Below are 26,157 nucleotides of genomic sequence, written 5' to 3'. Positions count from 1 at the left end.
ACGGAGGCTACATCAATAAGAGTGAAAAATAAAATTAATTATATTATTATATAAATGTATTTTTGCCATCTTTAGAGGTTATACCTGTTTTTAAATAACTAATTAATATTTTATAGAAGTGGAACATTTATGATGTATGCCTTTATAAATAGAATTTTCTACATCTACAATAAGGTCCTTTATGATGTATAATTTGTTATTTGCATTGCTTAAAATTTTGTATTTAACAGGATTATTTTTTTCTAATTACATCAACTTACCTTTTGGCCTCAATCTGGTTACAGGCTTCTGCTTACTATTTGTGCCTAAATCCATGTCTTGGTAATCTGCTTAATATCCTCTTCCCTCTGGAATTTAAAGTAGCTGCTCTTGATTGACAGCCTCTTTCCAAGACATTTTAGGCCATGCTTGTATCCCATCAAGGAAAGATTACTATGTGCTTATAGGCTTCCCTGATAGCTCAGTTAGTAAAGAATCTTCCTGCAATGCAGGAGACCCTGATTTGATCCCTGGGTCAGGAAGATCCTCTGGAGAAGGAATGGGCTACCCACTCCAGTATTCTTGGGCTTCCCTTGTAGCTCAGCTGGTAAAGAATCTGCCTGCAATGTGGGAGACCTTGGTTCGATTCCTGGGTTGGGAAGGTCCCCTGGAGAAGGGAAAGGCTACCCACTCCAGTATTCTGGTCTGGAGAATTCCATGGACTGTATAGTCCTTGGGGTGGCAAAGAGTCAGACATGACTGAGTGCCTTTCACATAGGCTCTTCAGTGCAACCTCCATCCTTAGATTTTCTATGTAAATTTCAGTGATATATTGGCTCAACTCTCACCAGCTTGCAAAGGTCAGGTTGGCACTGGCACTTGGAAAGAAGTCATGGCCTAAGGAGAGAGACACCAATAAAGATTTCTAGAGGGGCATAATCTAGGGACCTTTGGGGTAATCTACCAGCTCCTCCATGTGCTCAGTGGTGTCTGACTCTTTGCGACCCCACGGACTGTAGTCTGCCAGGTCCTCTGTCCATGGAGTTTTCCAGGCAAGAATACTGGAGTGGGTTGCCATTTCCTACTCCAGGGGAATTTCCAACTCAGGGATAGAACCCAAGTCTCTTGTATCTCGTGCATTGTCAGGGGAATTCTTTACCACTAGCACCACCTGGGAAGCCCTAGCTTGCAAAAGCCTGGTGTTAAATATTCACAGATTCTGTACGGAGGCAAGCAACCACAGTAAAAACATTTAAAGCCAGGAAGTTATCAAATGCTTCTAACCCCTGGAAGGCTGGTTTATCAATACACCACAGAATCATTGTGGCCAAAAGGTAAAGTTGATGCAATCTTTAGATACATTAGATAACTGTGTTTCAATCTCTTGACCATGAACTATTACTGAAACATTTATGTCATATTCTAGTAGATCTTGTCCTAGTACTTTGAACTAGCCTTACCTTAAACGTAGAATATCTTAAAGAACACACAGAAGAACTATACAAAAAAGATCTTCATGACCCAGATAACCATGATGGTGTGATCACTCACCTAGAGCCAGAAATGCTGGAATGCAGTCAAGTGGGCCTTAGGAAGCATCACTATGAACAAAGCTAGTGGAGGTGAGGGAATTCTAGTTGAGCTCTTTCAAATCCTAAAAGATGATGCTGTGAAAGTGCTGCACTCAATATGCCAGCAAATTTGAAAAACTCAGCAGTGGCCACAGGATGGAAAAGGTCAGTTTTCATTCCAATCTCAAAGAAAGGCAATACCAAATAATGCTCAAACTACCACACAATTGCATTCATTTCACATGCTAATAAAGTAATGCTGAAAATTACCCAAGTCAGGCTTCAACCATATGTAAATCATGAACTTCCAGATATTCAAGCTGGATTTAGAAAAGGCAGGGGAACCAGAGATCAAATTGCCAACATCCACTGGATCACTGAAAAAGCAAGAGAGTTCCAGAAAAACACCTACTTCTGCTTTACTGACTATGCAAAAGGCTTTGACTGTGTGGATCACAACAAATTGTGAAAAATTGTTAAAGAGATGGGAATACCAGACCACCTGACCTGCTTCCTGAGAAATCTGTATGCAGGTTAAGAAGCAACAGTTAGAACTGGACATGGAACAACAGACTGGTTACAAATCGGGAAAGGAGTATGTCAAGGCTGTATATTGTCACCCTGCTTATTTAACTTATATGTAGAGTACACCATGAGAAACACTGGGCTGGATGAAGCACAAGCTGGAATCAAGATTTCCAGGAGAAATATCAATAACCTCAAATATGCAGACGGCACCACTCTTATGGCAGAAAGTAAAGAACTAAAGAGCCTTTTGATGAAAGTGAAAGAAGAGTGTGAAAAAGTTAGCTTAAAACACAACATTCAGAAAAATAAGATCATGGCATCTGGTCCCATCCCTTCATGGCAAATAGATGGGGAAACAATGGAAGCAGTGGCTGACTTTATTTTTCTGGGCTCCAAAATCACTGCAAATGGTGACTGCAGTCATGAAATTAAAAGACTCTTGCTCCTTGGAAGAAAAGCTATGACCAACCTAGACAGCATATTAAACAGCAGAGACGTTACTTTACCAACAAAGGTCTACCTAGTCAAAGCTATGTCTTTTCCAGTAGTCATGTATGGATGTGAGAGTTGGACCACAAAGAAAGCTGAGCACCGAAGAAGTAATGGTTTTGAACCATTACTTGGTTGGAGAAGACTCTTGAGAGTCCGTTGGACTGTAAGGAGGTCCAATGAGTCCGTCTAAAGGAAATCAACCCTGAATATTCATTGGAAGGACTGATGCTAAAGCTGAAGCTCCAATACTTTGGCCACCTGATGCGAAGAACCAACTCATTGAAAAAGACCCTGATGCTTGGAAAAATTAAAGGTGGGAGGAGAAGGGGACCACAGAAGACGAGATGGTTGGATGGCATCACCAACTCAAAGGACATGCATTTGATGAGGCTCCGCGGGTTGATGTTGGACAGGGAGGCCTGGCGTACTGCAGTTTATGGGGTCGCAAAGAGTCGGACATGACTGAGTGACTGAACTGAACTACCTTAAAGTGACTACCTCACTTCAGTAAACCGTGTGGTTTTATATTCTTGTTCCCTCATTTTCTCCTCAATTCTTCCATGAGTAACTGAGACATGAAGAGCTGAATATGAAACTATGAACCTCTGAGCAGTTTGGAGAGTTTGTCTCTTATAGCTGAGCCTGTCATGTAAACCAAAGCCTCCCTCTGCTGGCCCCAACTATTAACATACACCTAATACAATATTATTAATCAAGTATACTTCAATATATTAAAAAAATTGAAGAAAAATATACACCTAATTGTATTTAGGCACTAAATTGCCACGGTGTGGTAAAAACCTAAAAATACCTACTGTGCTTTAATATAAATACATTCTGACTGTGGCTTTGAGAAGTACATACTTCAAGGGAGGTTAGTTAAGATACAGCTGGTCCCATGAGATGATTGTCAACTGGATCTAAGTGTTCATTTTAGATGTTCTTGTTCAATGCCAGTTAAACAGTCTTCTACTCAACTATAGCATGGAGGTATTTTTAGGAATGGATAGTAAAATGTGGATGACAGGTTGAGCTTATATATCACTATCAGCAAGAAAACTGGCTACTTGCTCCTTCACAGTTTTGTTTTTTTTTTAAGCAATATCTCCTTAATGACCATAATTTGTTAAACTGGCCTGTGATACCTGGCAAAAAGCTGTTCTGCTTTATCTTTCTTACTAAAGATTTATCTTTATAAGTAATTTTTTTTAAAAAATCACATTTTCTGAATGCTTGATAACATTATAACATTTAGGGACATGAAAATGTATCAGTAAAAACTTTCAGGTGAATTTGTTACCTTTCAAATAAGTCATGCACTTCCTGTCCATGGCACCCCTAAAAGAACCAATCCCTGGAATGACTCCACCCCACCACCATAAAGCACGTGCTGCAAAGACCAAGATGGAATGTACACGCACTTTATACTTTAGAGAAATCTGTCTGTTCCCTTATGGACTCTTACACATGACAGTATTTTTCTTTAAAAGAATTTAAGGTAAACTGCCATCGTCAACCTAAACTCTCTAAATTATTATGTTTTAGCATTCAATATTATTTGTAATCTATAATTTAGGAAACACCCATAGTATCTTAATCCACTTTAAAGTTTAAGAATATTCCACCCCAGGCTTTAAAATATCTCTAGGCTATACCTAAAATATTTAAAATGAATTATCATATAAAATGAAAAACATATCCTCGTCTTCCTCATACATTTCAAGCATCTCACATGAGTCTTGTTGGTGCTTTATAAATAGTAATTTAAAGTCACCTATCTGCTCTAAACACTCTGGAATTCTAAACTTTTGGCACATAACCCTCTATAGCTGTTCTTTTACTTGGCTTTTCCTGGATAAGATGATCAAGATCCGGAATGACTGCATCCCATATAATTCTTCCCAAATGTTTCCTTTCCTGACATTCTTTAGCCATATGGATCATTCTCATTTTTAAAAGGTGAAAAAGTGCCAAAGAGGAAAGAAATTTATGCTTGGATGAAAATAACCATGTTGCAAATTAGAAGGCTGAAGGCAAAACTGCCCAGTAACAAGTAGGGGTGAAAATCAAACCTCCCTGGAACCTGTAAAACTCATCTCCTGTTGGAGCAAGAAGAGAGGAACAAGTTAATTAAATTACTCTAAATAAATTCACTGAACTGAGCTATTGCTCAGATTTAAAACATGTGTATACAAAAAAAAAAAAAAATTGGACTTCTTTTCAATGCACATTTTATTCAACTGAACAGTGCATGGGGAAGCCAAAAATGAGCTAATTTTCAGTGCCATTTGCATTATCTGCCAGGTGTTAAACTCGTTACAGACCACAGCATCATTTGCTGGAATCATCTATCCCTTCATTAACCACACTCTCTTTATGTCCTCCAGCGTATATATTTTGAGTGGACCTTCAGGAAGAAAGATCTACATAGTTTTGTTATGGCTACAGTCTGTTTGCACCAGCTGAAATGGAAGCAAATTCAACAAACTAGGAGGCACTAGTAATAAGTTAGCCAACAATATGGATGGATCACTGTCTATCTGCTTAGTTCATTACTAGACATTTTCAATGATAGAGAAGAAATAGAAAATTCGGTATGAGTTACAATTTCTTCCTCTGCTAATTGGGGATAAAATAGCATCTACTTTGCCTGGCTGTTGTGGGAACAAAAACAGCATGTGTGAATGAAAGTAGCATGGTGAATGGCATTTATTAGATGCTTGATGAATAATATCTACTTGATGATGATAATTCTCATATGTGAGAAAAGAATAGCATGCCTAAAATAATGGATTAACAAAATAAGTATGTATGAAATTTATTTGTTTCCAAGTGAACCACCCAACATTAATAGATGAGTTAAAAAGGTGACTGCAATTACATTCTGCCAATCCTTTTCATGAAAAGTCATTCTGTATGAAGCTAAGAAAGGCTAGTAGACGATTTTGCTGTTCTCAGCTGTGGAGGATGATGGGATTGCTCCCAAGGGTACCTTTCAATAAAGTTCACTTCATTATTCTCTAATACATTTTAGTAAGCTTCACTAGCTATAACCGCGACTTTCTTAAATGAGAGATACCTTTTCTTCTCAGAGGAGCAAATCAAGATTTCTTAGCATAATTGGGTATGTCTGGAAGACAAATTCATACCTCTCATTGTTCAGTGGCTGGGCTACTATTCTAGAAGAGTTAACTAGCTTCATTAAGCTATAGTCCTTGCTGTAGAAAAATAAACACATTCAATGATTATCTGGAAAATATAGGGCTCTGGAATTTCCTTTATTAGAGAATTTTGGGTGCTTTTCTCTGAATAACCTAGATTTTTTTTTCTTCTTTGTAAATTAAATAACTTTTAATCTCCATAGAGCAAAATGCATCAATGAACCATAAGCTGTCTGCTGTCTGGTTTAGAATGAAGCATAGTGCAATTGATTCAATGAAGACTTCTTTTACTTTCTCGTCTGAAGCACATGAATTTAGCTGTCAAAAAAAAAAAATTGGAGGTGTATCCAATTGGTGCTATACTATGATTATTAACATTAAAGTCTGAATCGATCATTCCAGGTCCTCCTAAAATGGTAAGGCTATGAGAGCAAATATAGTGATGAATAATTCATAAATTTGACTTTTCTTCTTTGTCCTCTCTTCTTGTTCTTATTTTTCTTGTCATTCTTATTCTCAAGCATGAACAAAGCATATCCTTTAAAAAGGGAACTCTATGTTGGGGAATAGACAAAGGAGGAGTTAATTCCCTTGCTTTTATGACTTAAATTTGGAAAGGCTAACGTTATTCTGAAGAGGCACTGATCCCCAGAGTTCTATCTGTAAGTGTTTTTTCTTGTTAAAATGGAAATTGAACTCTAAATTTGCAATCCCATTGGGCTTCAATTACCATATTTATTCACATAATCTACCTGTTATTTTCACTCTATATTTGGGGAAAGATATTAAGGAAGCATCTACCTGCTGGTCTAATCATTAATTTTAAGAAGCATTAATCATATTTAAATTCATATTCCTGATATTTAAGGGAAAAAAATTACATTTTATTTTAAGGAATCAATGGTACAATTAATTGGCATTTAAAGGATCTGGTAGATTTTTTCCTATTCTTTTCTTTTTAAGAGTAGAAAAACCTTATTTAATGCAGCAGTATGTGTCTATGAGGAAAAAAGAGAAATGACTGTTTGAAAGATTGCTGGGATATATTTACATTTACTGCAGTGAAGTCAAAATAGACACGACATGTAAACTTAATAGCCTCCTTTTTCTCTACTGCAGCCTATGGTAAGTTGAGGTAGAAGAAGCTGACTGCTTGTAACCTTTAATTATATGTATTCATAGAAAAAAAGTAAGGTCATCTTAAATTAACTCTTCTGATTTCAAGGTTGTTTTAAAGCATAAAATTAAGAACTGTGTTTACATACATTAAGAAAAAGAGAAATGGAAAGATAAATTAATTTTCATTTCAAACCATGGATACGATTGTGAGTAAAGGTATACACAGAAATTTATGGTACGAGGTCTTAGGAAAATACAAAAATTTAGTTCTAATAGGTCTTTCAGCTCTACCCTTTCACCCTCAGGGCTTCCCTGATAGTCAGTTGATAGAGAATCTGTGCAATGCAGGAGACTGGGGTTCGATTCCTGGGTTGGGAAGATCCTCTGGAGAAGGGAAAGCCTACCCACTCCAGTACGCTGGCCTGGAGAATTCCATGGACTGTATAGTCCATGGGGTCACGGAGTTGGACACAACTGAGTGACTTTCACTTCCACCCTCAACCACTTGTTTTTGTTTTCCATGCCAAATTATTGTGTTTTCCGGCAGTTCCAAAGAAAGCTCAGAGTGAAGGAAGAACAGGGAGAGGATAATCTCTTCATCCCTGAAGACTCTGCAAATAATAAATTCTATGGGAAAATAATGTGTGTATTATACAAATGCATATTCCTTCAGTAAAAAAATCCCTGAATAATTTTGTTATGGAGATATAGTTGATGTCCAATATTACATGTTACAGGTGTACAATGTAGTGAATCACAATTTTTGTAAAGTATTGGCTCTATGCCCTGTGTTATGCAATGTATCTTTGAAACTTATTTTACACAAAATAGTTTGTACCTCTTGATCTTCTACCCCTGTCTTGTCCCTCCCTCTTGCCTCTCCTCAGCAGGAACCACTAGCCTGTTCTCTATATATGTGAGTCTATTTCCTTATTGTTACTTTTACAAGTTTGTCCTATTTTTTAGATTCCACATATAAATGATATCATACAGCATTTATCTTTATAGTATTATACAAATGTATATTCCTTCAGTACATCCCTGACTGCTTTAAAATTTTTTATTTAGTTTTTTTATGTGCTTCACGCTACTTTTGTCTTACTTAAGAGGTTTAATAGATCTAACTCAAGCCTGTTAATATTTCTTTCTAAAAACTCAGAAATGACCGGAAACTTTCCATCAATTCCAATCCCTTCTTGGATGTCTTCATGCTTTTACCTGCCTACTCCAAGATGAGTCTGTTGCTCTATATGCTATTTTCTTGGGGCTTCCCTTTACCTCTTTTTTCTTCACCTCTGTGTCTGGTTTCTTGTTTCTTGGAACTTCTTCTTTTTTTTTTTCCATGTGATTTACTCTCATGTGTTTCTTAAGTATACTCTCCAGTTGTATCTTCTGAACAAGTAGATGGAACATAATTCTTAAACTATTTTGCCTATCTGAAATTGGCTTTATTATAGCTTCACATTTTATTGATAGTTTGGATGGATATAAAACTGTAAATTGGGAAAATTTTATATCCTAGAAGTTTGAAGGTTTCCTGTCATTTAGCATCCAACTATTCAATATTGTTTCAAAAATTGAAGTGCCATTTTTATTCCCTTTCTTGGTATGTGAGCTGTGATCACCATCACCCTTTCTGCTGTCTACATTCTGTGGGTTTCACATCTTTAACTTGGTTATACCATAATTTCCCCAACATGCCTCATAGTAAGCCTTCTTTGAAAACACAATATGTTAAGAAGTAATTGAACTTTTTTCAATCTGAGAATCAAGTTCTTTCATTATTCGGCATTTTTTTTTTGTTATATCTTTGCTATTTTCATTCCTTAGTCATTGTTTTCATTCCTTAGTTATGGTCTCACTTTCTGAAAGTGATATTAGACAGAAGTTGGATATCTGCAATTAATTCTGTCATTAAAATACTTTTGATCATTACTAGTCCTTTTTGCTCCTGTTTTCTCAATTTCATCATCCACCTCTCCTTTTGTATTTATGTATATATCTACTATAAAATTTTAAATATCTGAGATTAAAATTTTTTCTCTGTTCTTTTTATGATTTGCACCTTTATTTGTTTTGTTCTCTTTTACACTGAAACTGTTCCTTATATATTGGCCATCTTTGACTATCTGAGTGGTGCCTTAAGAAGATCTTATGGAAATTCTGTGTTAGTGTGTACGGGTCAAGGTTTGACAAAAGGTTAATGCTGAATGAGACAGCTTGACTCTGGGATAAGAATTCCTGCATATTATATGTTATTTTCTCAAGGACAATTAAGTTTATCAAAAGGATAGTCCAATTTTATTCATTGTTCTGATATCTTAGGAGTAGGGATTTGGTGTCCAGGAAGGATATTTGAGTTTTGTTTTGTTTTGTTTTTTTCATGATTTCTGAACAGTGCTTCATCTCTAGCCTTCTTTGTTTTGATAGCCTTAATCTTTAATCCAATTTCTCTAATGTTTTATACCTCTGGTCTCCTACTCTCCTAGCTATATACAAAGACAGGAAAGAATTTGGTGATATAGCACATCCTAGAGACAATCTTACTGTTTTGAAACAATCCTCTTATTTTCAGTGTCAAGCACCTTCTGTTACTCCTACATACTTGATAACTACAAGTCCTGCCTGAGGCTTTCCAGGCTTTGAGAGTGGTGGGTGGGTGAGTTGACACATGTCACAGTTATCTAAGCTACTGGCACTAGGTTTCAGATTTACCTACTTTGCTAAATCTCTACTTTGCATCTTCCAGAACTCTTTGACATCTTTTGATAATTTGTATCTCTCTACTATTAAATTTGTTTGTATTATTGTGTTTTTAAAATTTTAAACTCTTATCTTAGAGGTGTTTTTTAAGGCAGCAGAGACAGACTTTTAATTCCATTTGCCATGTTTTACCTGAAGAATGTAGACTATACTTAAACACCTGTTAATCATATGATGTGTATTATTTTGAGATTTAGCATCCTAATTAATTCCTTATACCATAATACCACCCAGACAGAAATGTTTCTTGATATGTTATATAATGGAATATAAGAATAAATTCAAATGAGAAACAAAAGAATAAAAGATGGGATAGTTTTATTAGCTATATGATATTAAGATGTGGACTGGGAAATACTTAACATGAAAGCTGAGTTGTTTTAGGAAATGATGACTTCATTTCTACCCAGTGAGATACAGTCTTTACTAATTCACGTAATTTAAACATTCTTCTTTGCAAAAAGTACTTAAATAATAATTTTTCTAATATATGAATGAACAAAGAATTTACAGGGAACAAATACAAAAATAAGCTCTTCTACTTAAACTTTCCTTTTTTCCTACAATTACCTGTTTTATTATTTTATTTTTAAAAATTTCATTTTCTTGAATTTTTTAAAAACTAATTTTCACATATTAAACTCTATATTTTCTTGACTGGGTGAAAAGATGCTGTAAATACACTGTGTTTATGTGTGTAGAGGTATGTATACTGAGTGTGTGACATATACATATTTTTTTTCTGTACTCATTTAGTATTTTACTGAATTAATAATATATCAAATTTAGTTTAAGATCATATTTATAAGAATGTTACTTGGAGAACACAACCTTATCACTTAGAAGTAGAAAATATAGCAAATATACAATGTGGTTCAAGTCTGCTAGCACAGCATCCCCTCACTGCCCACAACTCACGGCTGTTGGGTATCCATATAGCTAATTTACTTTGCAGTAATAGAAACTGACACTACATTGTAAGGCAGATATAGTCCAATAGAAATTAGAAAAAAAATACGATCAACTAGACTTTTAAGGCCTCAGCTTGGACCTGAATAGTGAGTTTATAACTGTGATTTAAGTAGGGAAACTAATTCCAAGTTTTAAATTGGAAACAAACTTAAAAATAAATACAATGAGTATGTGGTATGCCTAAGGATCCTTATGGATTCCTTTTGACTGATACTGGCTATAATAGTGACATTAAATCAATATGGCATTTATATTGTTTTATATTTACTAATTATATTTCCAAAAGTTCAAAATACAAGTTATGATTAAATTGACAAAGAGTAATTTTTGTCTCTGTTACAACAGTGAAGCATAATGTTGCATTGTAAGGCTCTTTCCTTCTTGTCATTAGCAGCAGCTGTCCTAGAAAACTATTCATAGTTAGAGATCAGAGCAGAAACCTATCTGATTTCAAACCAGAAACAAAAAAGTACAATTCCTATCAGTTAACCAAATTTTCACTCATTTTTCTACATAAACAATTGTGACTATGATACAAATTTTTAGGTTGATTCTGTTTGCTTGTTAAAATGTCAGTACATTATTGCAGCTCATTCTGAAGCATTCTTCTAATTGTCTGTGATACAATTTACTTATTTATAAACAAGTTTTGAACCCTACTGTATACTAGATACCCCAATGGCGATACAAAGAAGAATGAAATGATATCTCTACTTTCAAATTGTTCTCCAACATTTGGGAAGTACAGGCATTTAAATGTATCATTAATATAGAAGGCTATTAGAGGGCTATTAGTAGGGCTATTAGAGGGCTTCCCTGGTGGCTCAGATGGTAAAGCGTCTGCCTGCAATGCAGAAGACCCGGGTTCGATTCCTGGGTCAGGAAGATCCCCTGGAGAAGGAAATGGCAATCCACTCCAGCACTCTTGCCTGGAAAATCCCATGGATGGATGAGCGTGATAGGCTACAGTCCATGGGTTGCAAAGAGTTGGACATGACTGAGAGACTTCAGGGCTATTAGAAGTTAGAATGCCATGGGATTAACTGAAGGTGATACATATATAAGTCAGTGTACCATAGAAGAAGCCAGTTTTTCTGGCAGCAATATGATAAGTTTAGTAGTGCTAAAGCACAGGACACCTGGAAGTGAAAGTAAGGTAGAAAGATAAAGCTAGACAAAGAGAAAGGAATCAGTTCGTGAAAAGCCTTATATTCTTTGTAGAAAGTGTGTGTCTAAGCAGGAATGAGATATACAATAATATGTAATTTATAACCATAATTTTAGCAGAATAAAAATAATTATAGATAGAAATCAAGTCTTTGCTCCACAGAGACAAATCTATTCAAACCATGGTACCCAAGTGTATAAGCATGGATGATCCTTCTTATAGAAGAGTAGAGACTATCTTTCCTGGGAAAGCCATTACATTCTTATTGCCCCCTGGATAAAATTTTGTAACCAAAGTCATGGAAAATGAGGCTAATTAAAGTCACTTAAAAATGGAAAACAAGCATCAGTTAAAAATCAGGATTTTAAAAAATCTTGAGGAAAAATGTATGAAAAAACTGATAATAAGACAACGTAGTACTCTTGCCTGGAAAATCCCATGGACAGAGGAGCCTGGTAGGCTGCAGTCCATGGGGTTGCTAAGAGTCGGACACAACTGAGCAACTTCACTTTCACTTTCCACTTTCATGCATTGGAGAAGGAAATGGCAACCCACTCCAGTGTTCTTGCCTGGAGAATCCCAGGGACTGGGGAGTCTGGTGGGCTGCCATCTATGGGGTCGCACAGAGTCAGACACGACTGAAGCAACTTAGCAGCAGCATCAGCAGCAGCACAAGAAGGTATCTTTAATATTTTTAAACATTTTGGGTTTCTACCTATCCTGTGCGCTAGCTCAGAAAGCCACAGTTCACAATAATCTGTCAAATGACCCATACTTTTCCCATTCTATTAGTAGGAGTGCTTCCAGAGTCTCTGACCTGGCAGTTCTAAGGAAAAAGGGAAGGTACAAATCTTTTATATCATTGGTCTCTGGTGTTGGTGAGGAAAAGGAAACATAATGAAATCGAATGGTGAAATTCTGGGTTAAAATATTTCAACCACTGTTTAACAAGGTTTTTGAAATTTTGCCAAGAGTATTAACTAGTCTCATTAATCATATACTGGGAATGGGTAGTTATAGAATTAAAAAAAAAACACTATATTAATACAACTATGTTCTGAAGAATTACATACAGTCTTATTTTTTTCCTTCCTTTTACTATAATAATAATGGAGTAAGTATCATGTCAGATAAAGGATAAGAACAATTTTGCTTAAGATAAATTTTATGACATTGTGCTGAAAGAGAAAAATCTTTAATTACATACTTATAATTAAAGGAGGAACCAAAGTAGGTTCTGGCATATTGCATTAGAATAAATCCATGTATTCAAAATTTAAAACAAAAACAAGAAACATGAACTCAAGATCTGCTGCTAAGTCACTTTAGTCATATCCAACTCTGTGTGACCCCATAGACGACAGCCCACCAGGCTCCCCTGTCCCTGGGATTCTCCAGGCAAGAACACTGGAGTGGGTTGCCATTTCCTTCTCCAATGCAGGAAAGTGAAAAGTGAAAGTGAAGTCGCTCAGTCGTGTCCGACCCTCAGCGACCCCATGGACCACAGCCTTCCAGGCTCCTCCATCCATGGGATTTTCCAGGCAAGAGTACTGGACTGGGGTGCCATTGCCTTGTTCATATACTATAAATCTAGTAGACCTCTCTATAGAAGTACAAATAATTCTCCCATTCACCTAATATCAATTTTGTATTTTTTCCCATTATCCTCAATAGTTTGCTTGACATCTACAAAACACTATTTAAACGCACATTATCAAAACTAACAACAAAAGAATACCAGAAATATCTATTTAACAAATGAGGAAATTGAGAATTAATAAAACTTGACTTGTGCTAAGACATACAAAGGCTAAATTTAAACCTAACAGTATCAAAATTTTGGGTTGCATAGTTGTTACAGTCCAAACATTAATGTCTAAATGATCTACACATTTCTATGGTAACTTTTAATTTAAAACTGGAAGGGCGAAAGTTTTTATGAAGGCTAAATCAGTTGGCATGGAGAAAAACATGATGTAAAAATTTGTGTGAGTGCTTAGAAGTAAAAAACAAGTCAAATAAATATTAAGATTAGAGTTAATATAATTTGTCAATAGATACAGTAGATATTTGCCTCTTCACTGGTAAAACTGGAAGATTTCATTCTGAACTGTATGTGCCATTTTTAATTCTATCTCAAATCTAAACTGAAGTTTTTGTTTTTCTGTTTTTTTATTATTTTTTATTTATTTATTTTTTCCCTCTGCATGAAGAGTAGCCAGGGCAGATTTTAAAACTATGTGGTGGGAATGAGTTGTTTTAAAGTTGGCCAGCTTATAGAAAAATGAAAATTACTAGGAACTGCCTCAGGAGAAACTCCAGTTATGAATGGTTAGAAGAACATTCAGTAGTTCAACAATCCTTTCTAAAAGCTCTATGACTTCTGAAAAGAGGTCAGAATATGAGTAAATGAAATATATCATTGCTGTAGTTCCTAAGAAATAAGCAATGGATTCAATATATCTTTGGTCAATATTCCCAGGCATAAAAGGAAGAGACTGTTAGAAATCAGACGATGAACAAAAGCTAGAATTAAAAAAAAAATGGTGGGTGGGTGGGGACAAAATTATCTACAGCTCTCTGTGTTCTGATGCACATGGCCATGCTATAGGATAATCCCTGTTTGTCTCTCCTGATCCATTCTTCAGCCTTTTACCCCTGCTTCATGAGGTTAACATTTAAGGATGGCATCAACCTGGCCCTCCTGCCTTTCAGTCTCTTATTGGTTCAGTGTGAGGCATCAGCAGAATATTAGAAGGTAAAAGAAATGAGGAGTCATGGTATTTATTTTCCTTGTTCTCTACCTGCCAGGACATGTATTGTCATATGTTTTTTGTTTGTTTGTTTTCTTAACTTAGTCAGGGTCTTGTTGGTTGGCTGTCTTTAATAATACAGGTCTCTCTGGCTTTTATAACCTTATGTTCTATTAAGACTATGTGTGGCTTAATATAACTGTAACTAGTTAGTTATATAGCCTGGGATACTTTACTACCCTTTAACCCTAATTATCCCTCCATAAAAGTCACTTTATTAAAGGCTCTTCAAACTTTTTAAAGTGTGCCATCAGTTTTCTGAAAGGATCCCGACTGATATATATACCCTGGACTGTGACATGATCACTGTTATATGTGACAAGGATTAGAGGTGGACTGAAAATGTCACATGTGTACTATACAACAGGTGCAAAGCATATCCCCAAGACTTAATATGGATAAGACAATTATTTTTAAATTTCAATGGTCTATGTTGATTATTTTAGCATGGAAAACTTCCCTTTTGCATTAGGGTTCATATGTAGCACGCTTTTAAGTTAGATTGCCCGAGATGTAGATTGCTATGGAATGTGTATCCTGGTTACCTTAGCGACTGCTTTTCTTAAGTAGAAAGTGGCAATTATGGTCTGCGGGGGCCCTCAGAAAGTGTATGTTTTTGAATTCTGGGAAGATATAAATTTGGGGAGCTTTATAGAGATCACCAGATGTATATGCTCCAAGGTTACATGGTCCCACATGTCCCAGTACATTGTTCCCTGGGGGAATGACTTACAATTCAACTATTATTCTCATATTCTGGAAGACCAGTAAGCTCGGAGCTTTTGATTTTAATATTATAGAATTAAGTGCTTATGTGAGAAAACAGACCTATGGGTAAATAGATGGTAGAATGCTTAGTAACTGCAGTCTGTAATTACATAGTATATAATAACCTCTGTGGTTATTATAGGCTAAACAATAGTAGACAGTGAGGTGTACATTAAGAACAAGCTGTGTTATTCAAAGCCCTGAAACTCAGAACGTACTCAGAAAGGAAAGAGGCTCACACACTACTCATTGTCAAAGTAAGCAAAGAATATGTTTCTATTCCCTGAAGATTTAGCCTCTTACAATTGGGAATGCTGTGGATATGGTGCCTTTGTAAATCAAGTGTAGTGACAACTCTACAGCTACTTTAACAGCTATTTTACATTTTCTTCAGTAACCAAACATGTTTTTTTTCTCTAACGTGATTTTAAATTCTTGTTCAAATTTGAGAATCAAGGTTTCTCTGATACTAGTCTTAATGATGATACCTACTTGGCAAACAGGCTTTAAAGTGGTCCCCAGGGCCTCTTCCTCCTGGTGTCTATGCTCTTGTATAATCCTGTCCTCTTGAGTGTGGACAGGACCTGTGACTTCCTTCTAACCAATAGAGCTTAGCAAAGGAGATAGGATTTCACCACCTTGATTATGCTCTATTATATAAAACTTCATCCTGCTCTTGGTTGTAGGGGGTCTCCTTCTACCTTGCCGGCTTTAAGGACGCAAAGTGTCATGTGGTGAGAAGGCTCTGGACAGGGCCTTTAGGCAGTGAGCTTCAGGCAGCCTCTTGGAGCTGAGCAAAACCTCCAGACAACAAGCATCAAGAAGCTTAAGTCCTCATTTTAACAGTAACAAGGAAGTACACTCTGCCAACAACTTGAGTGAACTTGGAAGTGGATCCATCACCAGTTTAGCCTCCAGGTGAGAACTAAGCCCTTGCTGACATATTGACTGCATCCTTGCAGAGGAGCCAGCTAAGCCATGCCTGTACCTACCCATAGAGACTGTGAGATAATAAATGTTATTTTAAAGCCACTGAATGTGTGGTAATTTGTTATACAGCATAGAAAACTGAAACACCTGTCCAGTACATACTGAGTAAGGACCATGAGCCAAGCATTATTCACAGTACTTGAGAAGATTACAAAAATGATACATTCATGCATTCAAGGAAGTTATGTTAGGTAAGATGCTTTACTTTCACACACGGATACAGGGAAACTATTTAGATTTATGAAATAATACTAAAATTTTTATCGAGCTCTATCAGTTAAAGTGTAATGGCATATGCATGTATTTTAGCCATTCTGCAACCTAGGAGAAAGGATCACCATTATCTCTGATGGTATATATCCTTGCCCTTGCATCCTATAACATCAGGTAGAAGAGCAAAACTTCATAAAATTACACAAAACTCAGTGGTGCTTAAAGAAACCCTGTGACTTGTCTTTCTCAGGGTCCATGTGAATATCATCTATATGGTTTCATTTTTAGGTTATGTGCTGTTGAATGGATTACTGTCATCTGCCTTTGCATTCACAATCCACTAGCCTATATTGTCAAATATCTACATCAAATCTATATCAGAAAGTTGTCCACTAGATTAAGTTTTTCAACAAAGATTTCTGAGTATATGAATATCTTGAACAGAATAGATAAATGCAACTAGTCATACTAACAATGGCAGAAAGAAAAAGAGTTAAAGATAAGGATGCAGATGGTACAGATGTTAATTTTTAAAAAAATCATGCAATGATATTTGAAAACTTTTGCCAGGTCTTATGCTGGTTTGCTTTTGATTTCTGAGGCTTTAGGGACTTTGCATCAAAGTAACACAGGAGTGGCTAAACTCTGACATACTATAAAGAGCTTCTGCAGTAACAATTAATATATGGAGCCACTGACACTAGAATTAATCTTGGAAACCACTCTCAAGGTGATGGGGAAAATAAATGTGCCACAGGCGTACCCCTTAGTGCTACACCATCTTTGCTGTGTTCTATCATTGATCATTGATGATAGCAAAAAAGCAATCACTCACAAAACAGAACTAATAACAGTCTTCAGATATGAAAGGATCTTCACTCATGTGTATGTTTGGTACCAAACCATGTTTAGTCAATAGTGGTGTTTTTATTTATTTATTTTTCCTTCCCTCTTCCTTTCCCTACTGCATTGTCAGTGGCACCAGAGGCCAGTTCATTCACTATTCTGAAATAGCCTTTTTGGATACTGATTTTTATCCAGATATAAATATGTGGCTCTAAGAGAATATGGAAACTTTGAGTATTAGCACTTGCACGGTTACAAATATATGGGCGCTGCTGCTGCTGCTAAGTCGCTTCAGTTGTGTCTGACTCTGTGCGACCCCATAGACAGCAGCCCACCAGGCTCAGCCATCCCTGGGATTCTCCAGGCAAGAACACCGGAGTGGGTTGCCCTTTCCTTCTCCAATGCATGAAAGTGAAAGGTGAAAGTGAAGTCGCTCAGTCGTGTCTGACTCTTAGCGACCCCATGGATTGCAGCCTACCAGGCTCCTCCGTCCATGGGATTTTCCAAGCAAGAGTACTGGAGTGGGGTGCCATTGCCTTCTCCGATGGGCACTGCAGACAGGAGCAACTTTGCTCTGAGCCAGATAGTCAAACTGACATCAAAATTCAGGGAATTCCTAGGTGTAACAGACACTGGGGCCTGTATACTTTGCTTTTTCATAGTGGTGGTTAAAATTCTATTGTCAGCATTAGTTCCACTACCCTGGTCCCACTAATTCAGCTCTTCCTTCACAAAAGGACATTCAGTCCCTCTAGGGGGTTAGTGCAGCAGCTGGGGTTCCTGGGTCACATGAATCCTTTTGCATCTTATAGTTTAACCAGCCTGACTATGAGACTGCACTCTGAGAGTTCCCTTTGACTTGAATTCCTCTTGGCTGCTGCACTTTTGCCCTCTTGATGCCTTTGGATCCTCATAATCAGTAGTTGCTGTGGATAATGAACATTTTTTCTACAGCATCTATACCATCATCGTTGTATTCTATCATTGATCATTGATGATAGCAAAAAAGCAATCACTCACAAAACAGAACTAATAACAGTCTTCAGATATGAAAGGATCCTCACTCATGTCTATGTTTGGTAACAAACCATGTTTAATCAATAGTGGTGTTAAACTGTAAGCTCTATGTAAGACTCACAGAGGAACAATAACTCTCCTTGGAAATAAAGAGGTAGATTATTTGGGTAGATTATTATGTAAAATGTAAATAAACAACTGTCATGTAAAATGAACAACTGTTTGGTCCATTGCTATTATCTCATTTCATTCTGGAAGCATTTATTTGAATTTCATGAACAAAGTTGATATTGTGAAGAAAACTCCCCCATGATCCCAAGATAACAGTTTTCAGAATCTAGATGGAAACATGCTTCTGTGGAATAATTTAGATTCTGTCTCATGTACTCAAAATGTTTCCTAATAACAACATCCCTGTTTCTCATCATGCCTTGATACACACCATCTAATACCTCACCATTTGCCTCTGAACTTTTCCTTGTATTAAATCCAAAAGAATAAAGGATACCTATGTGATTACTTAGAAAGGACGAGATAATAATCTATCTAAAAGAAAGCATTAGGCTCCTTCCAGAAATTCCTTACCAGGAGAACACCAAAGAGGAAGTAAGTGTGTTTATCTATGGTAATAAGAACACAGTTGCCTAGCAATCAAGTTAAGTTCCCTGTCATCTTTATCAAGCAGCATGTTTACACTGGAGACAATCTGAGGAAAGAGAAATCTGATCTGTGATATCAGCACAATGAAAGCGTATTTCTAAACACAGGGAGCCGTCATTTATGAAACAAGATGATGACTACTTAAAACACAGCGTTTAGATAGGCGTAGATTGAAGTTTCAAAATGTCATAACATATTTAAGGCTCAATCATTTCAACTCTTCTCCAATAATCACTTTTTCAACATTATACATTCTACCAAACAGATAATATAGAATATTTCATTGGAAGGTGGGAAATTTTTGTCATAGTATGTGTGCACTTGTGTGTGTTTGTATGTATATCTGTGCTTGTGAATGTATGTGTGTGAAGGACCAGAAAGAGAAGTGTTTGTTGACTTCGTTTAATAATCTAGGAGAATTTTTCTAACAAAAGAATAAAACAGGTTTATTTTAATAAAGTTAATTAGAAGCAATTATTTTAAAAATTAATTGACTAATCATGCAGGAACTTCAATTTTATTTTTTTTCTAACAGCTTCTTTTTTTCTTAATGATGTTCAAGAGGCTAGTCTCTCAAAGGGATTGTTCAATGTGCATTTATATAATAATTATTTTCTTTCCTGACTTCAACACATATACCTAGATCAACTCAGAAAAACCACACACTTCACACCATCAGCCAAAAGCAGAGTCAGAAAAGAGAATCTTTGGGGTTTTGTTAAGAAGAAGAATGCCAACAATTAGAAAATAAAGTTTCTCTCTGCTAAACTTTCAGAGGAATGCAGATGAATTGGCTCTTAAAGGTACATGTGGGAGGACTTCAGGTTCACTCTGCTGTCAACTAAGTAGGAAGCACTTTTTCAAAATGCTGACTGATGCCTCCTCATAGAGCTTGTTCAAGGCACAGGACTGAGTTACTGAGACTGTCTTACTATTTATCTTCCAGCAGTCCTCATCCTCTTTTGGAACAAGCAATCACTTTTGCTTCCCCTCGTCTTTTTCATTAATGCTTTCTTTACACAAATATGGATAAAATCACTGTGATAGTACTTCTATGAATATTCGTAATAAATTTATTATATTTCACTAAGGAAGGTACTAGGGTGTTTTGCAATGTACACAAACTGTGGGCAGAGTTCTTAGTCCCAATTCCAGTTCCTTCTCTTTTCTATTGAGGTGACCTCAGTCATGTTATTCAGCTGTTTTGAGAATCATCTGGAAAAGGGACAATCAGATATTCTTTACATGACAGATGTGAAGATTATCCGAGAAGATGTTTGTAAAACCACCTAGCCGAGCACTATTAAGAGAGAGAGAGAGAGAGAGTTCTAGATTTTTTTCCATTGAGGAACATAAAGTAGCAGAAAGCAGGTGAACATTTTGATGATGCTAAAGGACTTTGCCTGCACTCCAGATATAGAGACATGAGGATGACTAAAGCTTTGTAAATGGTAGGTTGATTTATTCCCAGAACAACTTTTTTGATGATAAAGTCAAATCACAAGTACAAACACATGCAACAATCCTTGCAAAATCATTTGTATGGCTCATGGGATTTTGGACAGGAACCTTTAGGGAACCAAGGACAGGAACCAAGTGTCATCAGGTATGTCATCTACTAATGTTGGACAAGTCCCAAGTAATTTCAGGTTGATAAGTTGTTCAAATGCCACCACAATCCTGTGTGTAGGCAGTATTGTCCTTGTTTTTAACATTAAAACATTAAGGCCTCAGGAGACTAAGTGGATCGTAATGATGGTGTTGGGATTTTACTCAGTAGTTTGGAGTCAGAATCAACAGGCACTTTCTACTCTACCAACATCAAAGTCTATGTTATAATTAGGAAAATAATGAATGATGGACTATTAATGATAACTTTATATATACACCATAAATAAACAAATTATTTTCCCCAAGATACTTCAAATTAAGAGATCTTATTACGATGATAAATGATTAACACATAATAGCCACCAAACAACAACAACAATGAACCTCAAGCAACAACCATAAACTCAAGGTTATATTTCCCAAATAAAATATTGTGAAAATGCTGCTAAAAAGGAACTTTTACTTATGTCTTTATGGCAATAAAAGGGAGGTTATTGAATCTTTTTTGCTTTTTTTTTTATAGATTTATTTATTGATTTACACTTTGGGATAGAAAGACTGTCAATTCTCCAAGGTTCCTTGGTAAATCTGTACATTACAATTGAGATCAGCACTGCATTCACTTTTCCTTTGCCTGCAAATAGCAATTACAGGATAACTACAGGGTGAATCTAGAGCTTTGTGTCCATGAATGCAGGAGTAATCTGAACTCTTCTGACTATAAATTTGAATTGCTTAACATATGCTTTCTGTAGATTAGAAACACATTTTAATGACTTATTTCACCTGTCTAAATGCATGAGATTCCCCTTTTTAGAAGTCAAGTGATTTCAAGAGTAGATCAGGTTTAGAACACTCATAATAAACTTGAAACGAATCAAGAAACATTTTCTTCATTTGAGCATGGCTTAAATTGAGCATGAAGCAGGATGCTCAGAGACAGCAAATAACGACTAGAATTTTTTCTTCTTCATTGAAATAGATACAAGTATTCAATGTTTCTATTTTTTAAACCACTCAAGTTCTAGTTTCAACTGACTAAATTGTCAAAAACTAGCAAAAATTAAAAGAGGAACTTTCTGCCTCTTTGGTCACTAACTATTTTATCTCTCCCCTTTTCTCAACTACAACCTATTTATACCCTGTCTCTACCTGTCTCCAGTTTTCAATCTACTGTTTGTTCTACCTCTCTTTCCTTTCTTCCAAATATTGACAATGAAGTATATGTAATCTAGCTGTTCACTTTCTTTATTCGTACAGTGATCTGGCTTTCTTCTCTATTATTGTTTTCAATTTTCCCCTTCCTCATTTGCTTTCCTTTCGTCTCTTATCTCACCTGTTCTCTTTTCTACTCCATTAACTGAAGGTCCTTCCTTCATCATCCCAACACATCCCATTCCAGTTTGGAGGATGTACCTCACATTGCCCTAACTCTCTGATTCTGAGTCATGGTTCTCCATGAGGTAGGGTTGGGGAAGCAAATGAATCATTCTGTGACCTATTCTCCTGGTAGGCAAGTAAGAAGAAGACAACTGCACCAGTAGACACATTACAAAAACAAATGTCTTACAAAACTTCATTTGAAGGGTTTCTATTCACTCAGCATAAAAGCATGCCCATTACTTTGGACCTGGACTTTCATTCCATCTGTAATATCTTTCTATCTGCCTACCATACACAGAAAATTCATGTAGGTTTTTAAAGCCTCCAAATAATCTGAACCTGTTGAAAGTTCGCTTTTATTCCTCATGCTCCAGAATAAAATTGCTAACAATTTTCTAAGAAGTTACAACTTATAGTAGTAAAGAAATACTATTAAGTAATAAACAAATAAAATGTGAAAACTAGACCAGAAAAAAAAAAAAAAAAAAACACCTAGTATGCTTTAAATCTTACTTGTTCTTTAGATCCCACAGCTGTTAACCAGAAGTCTTCCTAAAAAGAACGAGAAATGTGACAATTAAAATGTTGTGAAATTGATGCTATTAAAATACTGCTCATTTAGGTGGTGTGTTCTTACATTACTTAGCTAGTGGAAAATGTCAAATTTCAAAAAGAAGCGAAATTAGTTGTATTTTGGCGTTTTCCTTCATTTTCATTTTTGTAAAGAACAATTTAAAAGCCACCTTTTAAAGCAACAAGAAGTAAAACATGCTGTGATTACTCTAAGAAGAGAAATTATAGTTTTAGAATATTAATTGAACATACTATATAATCAAAACTATATATAATCTGAAATAAATGACACATATAATCATCATATATTATTAAATAAAAAACTCTATTGAAAAGTCCGTGAATAATTCTTATAAATGGAATATTATTTGCATTATTTGGAATTCCTTGCATTGTTAAGATTTAGTTCTTTGGTAAACACACACAAAGCATACTCAATTGCTTTCACTAATATCACAGGGTCTCTAGACAGTATTTGCCAAACCATGATGATAATGTTAAAAGAGAGAGACAAATCTAGATTTTAAAATTGGGCCAAGAAACACATTAAATTTCTAAATAGAGATGAGGGTTTATTATTAATAACATTTTTATTAGGATTGATAAAGATTCAAGTACATAAAAGTGTTGAGGAGTTTCAGAAATTTCATAAGCCATTTTGAAAACTAGACAACCATGTTGGTATTTTCCCAATGATTTTTGTTAAACTTGCTCCCCCCGTCCACACCCTCCCCCCGACCGGCCCCAACCTTTGGTAAGAATGGAACCAGGGAAATCAACCTGGACTCAGTGAGTGGCTTAGGTAAAAGAAAAGTATTAATCAATTCTTGTAAATTTCTAGAAAGGAAAGTTGATCAGTGATTATCTGTAGATATGGGTGGATAAAAGGTGTCCCTGATAGCTCATTTGGTAAAGAATCTACTTGCAATGTGGGAGATTGCAGGTTCGATCCCTGGGTTGGGAAGATCCCCTGGAGAAGGGAACGGCTGCCCACTCCAGTATTCTACCCTGGATAATTCCATGGACTGTATAGTCCATGGGGTCTCAAAGAGTTGGAATCAACTGAGCAACTTTCACTTTCAGTTATCATGGATGAGTAAAGAGGAGGGAGGCATTAAACAGGTTATACACTTTTGAAGTTAACATACATCTTGTTATTTTGTGATGATGGCTTTACAGATATATCAGTTCAGTTTAGCTCAGTTCAGTTGCTCAGACATGTCTGATTCTTTGTGACCCCATGAATTGCAGCGCACCAGCCTCCCTATCCATCACCAACTCCTGAAGTTCACTCAAACTCATGTCCATCAAGTCAGTGATGCCATCCAGCCATCTCATCCTATATCATCCCCTTCTCCTCCTGCCCCCAATCCCTCCCAGCATCAGGGTCTTTTCCAATGAGTCAACTCTTTGCATGAGGTGGCCAAAGTAGTGGGGTTTTAGCTTCATCTTCAGTCCTTCCAATGAATACCCAGGACTGATCTCCTTTAGGATGGACTTGTTGGATCTCCTTGCAGTCCAAGGGACTCTCAAGAGTCTTTTCCAGCACCACAGTTCAAAAGCATCAATTCTTTGGTGCTCAGCTTCCTTCACAGTCCAACTCTCACATCCCATACATAACACTGGAAAAACCATAGCCTTGACTAGATGGACCTTTGTTGGCAAAGTAATGTCTCTGCTTTTGAATATTCTGTCTAGGTTGGTCATAACTTTCCTTCCAAGGAGTGGAATTTATTTCATTAATTTCATGACTGCAATCACCATCTGCAGTGATTTTAGAGTCCCCCCAAAATAAAGTCAGCCACTGACTGTTTCCCAATCTATTCCCCATGAAGTGATAGGACCAGATGCCATGATCTTAGTTTTCTGAATGTTGAGCTTTAAGCCAACTTTTTCACTCTCCACTTTCACTTTCATCAAGAGGCTTTTTAGTTCCTCTTCACTTTCTGCCATAAGGGTGGTGTCATCTGCATATCTGAGGTTATTGATATTTCTCCCTGCAATCTTGATTCCAGCTTGTGTTTCTTCCAGCCCAGCATTTCTCATGATGTACTCTGCATATAAGTTAAATAAACAGGGTGACAATATACAGCTTTGACATGCTCCTTTTCCTATTTGGAACCAGTCTGTTGTTCCATGTCCAGTTCTAACTGTTGCTTCCTGACCTGCATATAGATTTCTCAAGAGGCAGGTCAGGTGGTCTGGTATTCCCATCTCTTGAAGAATTTTCCACAGTTTATTGTGATCCACACAGTCAAAGGCTTTTGTATAGTAAATAAAACAGAAATAGATGTTTTTCTGGAACTCTCTTGATTTTCCATGATCCAGCGGATGTTGGCAATTTGATCTCTGGTCCTCTGCCTTTTCTAAAACCAGCTTAAACATCTGGAAGTTCACGGTTCATGTATTGCTGAAGCCTTGTTTGGAGAATTTTGAGCATTACTTTACTAGCATGTGAGATGAGTGCAATTGTGTGGTAGTTTGAGCATTCTTTGGTATTGCCTTTCTTTGGGATTGGAATGAAAACTGACCTTTTCCAGTCCTGTGACCACTGCTGAGTTTTCCAAATTTGCTGGCATATTGAGTGCAGCACTTTCACAGATATATACCTATGTTAAAACTCATCAAAGTGTGTGCTGTGTTTAACATTTCCAGTATATTTTATGACAAGTATAACTTCATAAAGCTCTTAGAAAACAACTAGAATCATGTGAAATAGGTATTTTATCTAGGGTATGAACTGCATGGTTAGCCCACTGAAAGATTAATAGAGGTTGCTGTTATTTCAATTTTTGTTTAAAAGATTGTCTGGCTGCTGTATGATGACCCATTTGGGGAGATGGTTATTGGAAGGGGAGATAGAATTCTGTAAGGAGGTTTAGACTAATATATTGGTAATGCAGCTAATGGATACTGGACTGATTCATTAGCAAGTACAAAGAAAAGGCTTTCTGAAGCACTGGATGTGAAGGTAGAAGCAAAGAAAGGCACCAAGGATGATGGGCAAGGATGATGGGCTCAAACAACTGGATGTATGGTGCTATCATTTCTTGAGATATTGAAAAATGAAAATATATTAATACTGAAAGAGAACAAAAGAGTTCTATTTTGGCCATATTATTTGTGAAACCCCATGAGACAACCAAATAGAAATGTTAAGTTGGAGAAAGGTTTCTAGAACTCTGAGGGAAGTTTGAGCTACATAAGTAATTTTGAGAATTTCCAGGATATATATTTAAGTAGATAAATGCTATGCTATGAAATGGAGGCAATATCACTGAATGGGGATACAGAAGGAAACCTAGGGTCAGCATGCTACATGGCTTATCTACTGGGATATTTATATCTCTTTCTCCCTTCCTCTAAATAACGACAGTGAAGGTGAAAAAGAGCTTGAGGCTGATTTTAATTATTTTTTATGTTTTTTAGAGGCTATTTTCTAATTCTTGGGTAGAAAAGACCACAATATAGATAGGGTTTCCTGGGTAACTTAAATGGTAAAGAATCTGCTTTCAATGTGGGAGGCCTGG

At 36.3% G+C, this 26,157-nt stretch overlaps 1 protein-coding gene across 2 annotated transcripts in view; it reads right to left on the bottom strand.

Annotated features, from left to right (window-relative positions):
• The window catches only part of PTPRD (protein tyrosine phosphatase receptor type D), a 2,533,682-nt gene that overhangs the window by 716,412 nt on the left and 1,791,113 nt on the right, over window positions 1-26,157 (bottom strand). For both annotated transcript variants that reach the window (XM_086415146.1, XM_086415152.1), the window contains one exon: window positions 22,568-22,606. The gene's annotated coding sequence lies outside the window, so the exon portion shown is untranslated. The remainder of the gene's footprint in view (window positions 1-22,567; window positions 22,607-26,157) is intronic.

This window comes from Bos grunniens, chromosome 8 (assembly GCF_055505025.1).
Source record: "Bos grunniens cultivar Pamir isolate PY7600 chromosome 8, Bosgru_T2T1.0, whole genome shotgun sequence".
NCBI lineage: Eukaryota > Metazoa > Chordata > Mammalia > Artiodactyla > Bovidae > Bos > Bos grunniens.
The sequence above is the reverse complement of the archived record's forward strand: the minus strand, read 5'-3'. Positions and strand labels throughout refer to the sequence as shown.